A 5,754-nucleotide genomic window follows, 5' to 3' on the forward strand; every position below is an offset into this window, starting at 1 on the left:
TCTTCTCTTGCAGAAAATGTTGCTGCCTTCCGGCCTTTCTCCTAATAGAGAAGAAGATTGAGTACTGGAGATCTTCAAGCCTAGTTATGACTTTTCTCGTGCTTATGGGATCATATCTTTGACTTTCGAGGCCCTTCTTTTACTTCTTCGAGGCCGGTTTTGTGTTAAGTTGGCAGTGGTTTGCATGATCTATTTATATATTTTTTCTTCCATTGTATGAATCATTGGGAAAGGAGATGGAGCGATCTTTTTCTTGCATGCGTCTATATTTCCAAACTAGGATTATTTTCTTCATCAATTGTAAGGGATGGACTCTTCTTATATGATGTGCCATGTGAATTTTAGTGTTTTACAAGATTTTTAGGGTACAAGAGTAGCTCCTTTGTATTATGTCAGGAGTGATGGTTAATAACGCCTACAATTATTTAGTCCCTATCTTATTCTTGATGGCCTCTGAAACCTCTTTTTGGGGTCCAAGGAAACACGAAGTCGCTATAGGCTGTCTAAAAATTGCTGTAGGTAGTTGATCCCCATCAAACACCAATGACAGTAATTACAATCCGACGACTTCCACAATAACAATTTTATAATCAAATCAACAAACAAAGGCTACAATTAGAAGATTTTCACATAGATCAAGAAAGGTTATAATTCGATGATCTTCATGATAACCGATGAAAGCTCTGATTCAACAGTCTTCACAATCAATAATAAGAGTTACAATCTAATGACTCTCATGTTTCAAAAAGCTAAAGCGAAGGTCACAAAATGAGGATTTTCACAACACTCTATAAAAGAGATTACAAGTCAACAATCTCTTTTCCAAAATGTAGAACTCGCTTCTGCGTTCCAAGAGCTAAACACAAGAGTTAGCCTTGCGTTCTCAGTTCAATAACACAGCACAATCGCTGTGTTTTCTGCCTCGACGTAGATCTCAACTCTGTGTCTTATCCGTTGGACGCAGAGTTTGTGCTCAGAACGCCAGTTTTGGTGTTTGACTCGTTCATATACGAGTTGAATGGTTCCAGAAACTGTTTTTGAGGAATTTCTGCCTCACTTAGGAGCAGATTAAGGGGGTAGTTACACCCCTTAATCCCCCTATAAATAGAAAAATAACTCAACTGAGTTCAATGTCGGTTTTGTGAGGACCAATAATCAATCTTTTGGAGATCTCAGGGCGTTCATCAGCAATAGAAACTCTTAGAGTTTTAGTACTTGGCTTACAAACTAATTTTCGGTTTAAATCAACTCTGTTGCAGAGTTTAAAACTCGCTCTGAGTTTTTAAACTCGTTAAGAGCTATTTTCAAACTTGCCATGCAAGTTCTCATTGACATCAAGCAAGAGGATTCAACCGTGTTGCACGAGTTTAAACGTTCGAATCATTAACAGAAAGCAAACTCGACGCGAGCATTCGAGGGAGGTATTCCATCGACACTAGGAAGAACCCAGTTTAAACAAAGGGAAAGATCTCCGTCGATTCCTTCTCTCTTTTGTAAATCAAGATTCTGATTGAGAAGATTGTAATTTATTTTTATAAAGTTTATTAGAGAGAAATTGTATTGAGAACATTGTAATCATTCTTTATCTAAATAAGTTAGAGAGAATAACATGTTTTTATTCTCAATTGTCTTCTTCGAATTTTCCCATCAAACAAAAGATGGCGACTCCACTGGGAACCAGCTTCACTGACGAAGAAGTGGTGGCACAATCTGATGTCAACCTAACTAGACCAACAATCGAGACTCTCATCATGGAATTCGACAAAGCCAAGTACGAAGAAGTACTTTCCTCCAGATCCCTTAGCCCAAGGGCCATGCACAAGATCTGTAAAGTCTCTAAGGAGACCAAAAGAACCATCAAAGGAGGTCCTCCCCTTTGAACTACATGGCTCGGACAGCCCCTCCTCTAAAGGAGTAGGCTCAGCCTCTGCTGGACTCGTCAAACGAGTGGAAGAACTCACAACTATGTCGATGAGACGTGTATCAGAACAGAAGAGGCCCATTGTGGCAACAAGCTCCATCAACGTAGATGATATCGCTGTAAAGGTCTTAAGACAAGCTAAGAAGAATACCGCTCGACGAAGGAGAAGATCCTTGCGACGAGCCTTTCTCTGAGAGAGCCCATCTCTCAATCAACGCGAACTCCGCGTTTGTGAGCCTCAATTTGAGTGTTGTATTGACGAGCCCAAGTTTGAGCCATGAATAATCAACTTAATACTTAGCCCTCAGGGGTACGTTTCAAAAGCAAAACGTAGCCCTCAAGAATGCGTTTCAATTTTAAAATGCAACCCTCAGGGAAGTATTTCCAAAATATAATGCAACTCTTAGGAGTGCATTCAAGATCCAAAATGCAGATCTCAGGAACACGTTCAAGACTCAAAACGTAGACCTTAGGACTGTGTCAACTAATAAAAACATAACCAGCAAGGGTGCGTTTCACTAATAAAATGCAACCTTTGGTCTAGCAATAATCAAATAGAACACGACCCTCGTGTTTCTTCACATGACCCTCGTATTCCTTCTTCAGAATGTGATGTGATCCGTCGTGTCCAAAGAGATCAATGTGGATTCAAGATCCATGTTTAACAAGAACTGGTCCTGTCCACTGAAGGACAGGGGTTCCATCTCAAACCTCACAGTCTCTGAGAGAATCTCCCTAGGTATCTGACTTAAGGGAATTACTTTCAAGAGAAAGACCAGTACAACGAGCTACCCAATCATATCATTGTGAGCGACTGATACGGGTGTATCTTCTCTTCAGAACTTAGCGATCCTCATGGGAGCTTGAGGATAGATGATTCTAATGATCGCTTGAGAATAGAGGTGTCAAACAGTATAAGGGAACACAGGAGAAAGCGTGGAACGAGACAATGAGCAGAAGATTCAAAGTACCCAGTTTTCAGCCTGTGAGTCGACTCATTATAGTCATGAGTCGACTCATCAGGTTGAGTCGACTCATGACTGTCATGAGTCGACTCATCGCTGGTTGTTAAGATCTGTCCAGTTTCTGTCGAGTCGACTCATCACAATCATGAGTCAACTCATCGAGGGTTTCCTGGTTCATTTGGGATTCTGTTCACACGAATTCTTGTTGGTTTTGGGTCTGATTATTTACCAAACTACCATCCACGTTTGTACACCTATATAAGGGATTGTTTTAGGATTTCTAAACAATCAGAGAGTGAAATCAAGAGAGATTAACTTGTAATTGAGATTTGGAGAGCTTGTTCTTCAATTCTAGAGTGAGATTGTGAGAGATTGTAAATTGCATACTCATAATCTAGAGAAGGTATTTTCCTTCGCCCAAAATCTGAGTTATTCTTGTATTCTTATTATTTTCTCCTCAAACCACCTTTGATAATTCTGTGATCAAAGGTGCTCGCACGGCAACTCGTATCAAGTTGGTATCAGAGCGATCAGATCCTACGAAGGGGGCATCCTATGTATGGTCCTGACTCGATCGCAATACAAGAAGCTTGGTGAGATCCTTACTTCCTTGGAAGGATCCCAAGAGTTAAGGAAGGAGAATATGTCTGAAACAGATAACTCAACAAGACTTGATGCCATAGAGAAGCAGATCGAGACGATCGGTTCGACGCTCAGTCAGCTCGTGGGTCTCATTAACAAAGGGGACAAAAGAGAGGAATCTTCTTCTAAGGATAAGAAGAAAATCATCGAGTCCGATGAAGAGAGCGAGAAGTCTGATTCGGATGGGGGAACCGAGGTTGTTAGGGATACTGAACATCGAGGGGGTAAAAATAATTACCAAAATTTAAAGATAGATTTCAAAGTGGAGATTCCTGTCTATGATGAGAGTGTCAATGTAGAGAAGCTCGATGATTGGATTGAGCGTATGGAGATGTACTTCACCCTCTACGGATATTCATCCAAGGAGAAGATCGTGTTCGCGACATTGAAGCTTTCAGGACACGCGTTGACGTGGTGGAACTCCTATTGCAAACAGGAGAAGAAGGCAGCGTCGTGGAACAAATTCAAGGAGCTACTCAGGAAACAGTTCTATCCGGTGGGGTTCCTTGAGGAGCATTGGTACAAGTGGTACGGCTTGCGCCAAAGGTTCAATCAGACCGTTCAAGAGTACACGACAGAGTTCCAGCAGTAGGCGATGGTTCTAAACATCTCAACGGACGAGTACTCCATCTTCATGAAGTACATGGCGGGACTGAATGATTACATCCATAAGGAGATGAAGCTGTTCACGGTCGAGATGATTGCAGAAGCGAGCGTGAAGGCAATAGCCATTGAGGGCAAACAGAAGAAGGGCAACGAAACGAAGAGTGATTCCAAACAGTCGAGAGGCAAGTCTAGTAGCTCTCAACATAAGGAAGAGAAGAAGAAGGGTGATTCGGGGAAGGCAGGATTGACATGCAATCACTGCAAACAGACAGGGCACGTGGTTGATCGTTGCTGTGATAAGTACCCTCATCTGAAGCCGAAAGGGTTGAAGAAGGAGGAGGAGAAAAAGGCGTACGTGATAGCACAGGGTCCGAAAGAGGTTCCCGGGATGACAGAGCCCAACAACAGCCTTAACCTTATGGCGGAGAAGCAGGCCACTAAAGAAGACGACGACCCGAGGGAGCAGCTTTTTGTTCTGAAGTTCCAGATCAAGACTAGCTTGGTAAATGCCATTGTAGACACAGGGAGTCAGAAGAACCTGTTATCTGAAGTGTTGGTACAAAAGCTAGGATTGAAGACGGTGAGGCATACGAAGCCCTATCCATTAGGGTGGATTCAGAAGGAAGCGGGATTGAGTGTGGTGAACCAGTGTACGTTCCGATTTGCACTCCATGAGTCGTATATTGATGAGGTCACATGCGACGTGGTTCCGTTGGATGTTTGCCAGGTTATTTTGGGCAATCCTTACTTGTGGGATAGACACGCGATATATGATCGGCGGGCCTAAAAGTATACGTTCACCAAAGATGGCGCGCAATTTATTTTTCGTTCGGCATCTCTTTCGCAAGAGACAAGTTTGGTGACGGTGACTCAGACTAAGAGGTTGGTGAATGCGGGCAGGAGGTTCGTGTTATTGTTCATTCGGCCTTATGAAGAACAGCTGAGTAGGATATGCTTGTCCACATTGAGCAAGCTTCAGGAGGGAGATCTTGACAGCTTGAAGGCCAAGTATGCGGACTTGTTTTCGGAAATCACGGGACTACCACCACGGCGAGGTGTAGAGCACGAGATTATGTTGACTGGCGAGAGTTCCTTGCCAAACATAGGCCTATACCGCACATCAATACAGGAGTCCAAAGAGATCAAGAAGAAAGTTCAAGAGCTCTTGGAGATGGGAGTGATAGTGCCGAGTTGTTCACCTTGCGGGTCGCCGGTGTTATTGGTGCCCAAAAAGGATGGAGGTTGGCGCATGTGCGTGGATTACCGGGCGCTCAACAAGATAACGATCAAGAATCCTTACCCACTACTACAGATCGATGATATTATGGACCAGTTAAAGGGAGTGAGGTTCTTCACGAAGTTGGATCTGAAGTCTGGCTATCATCAGGTAAGGATTCGGGAGGAAGACACTTGGAAGACGGCGTTCAAGACCAAACAGGGCCTGTTCGAGTGGTTGGTGATGCCGTTTGGATTATGCAATGCTCCGGCGACTTTTATGAGGCTCATGAATGATTTGTTGCGACCTTTCATAGAGGATTTTGTGATTGTGTACCTTGATGATATTTTGGTGTACAGCAGGACCTGGGAGGAGCATCTTGTTCATGTAGAAAAAGTGTTTAG

Source organism: Asparagus officinalis, chromosome 8, assembly GCF_001876935.1.
Source record: "Asparagus officinalis chromosome 8, Aspof.V1, whole genome shotgun sequence".
In the NCBI taxonomy this organism is placed as follows: domain Eukaryota; kingdom Viridiplantae; phylum Streptophyta; class Magnoliopsida; order Asparagales; family Asparagaceae; genus Asparagus; species Asparagus officinalis.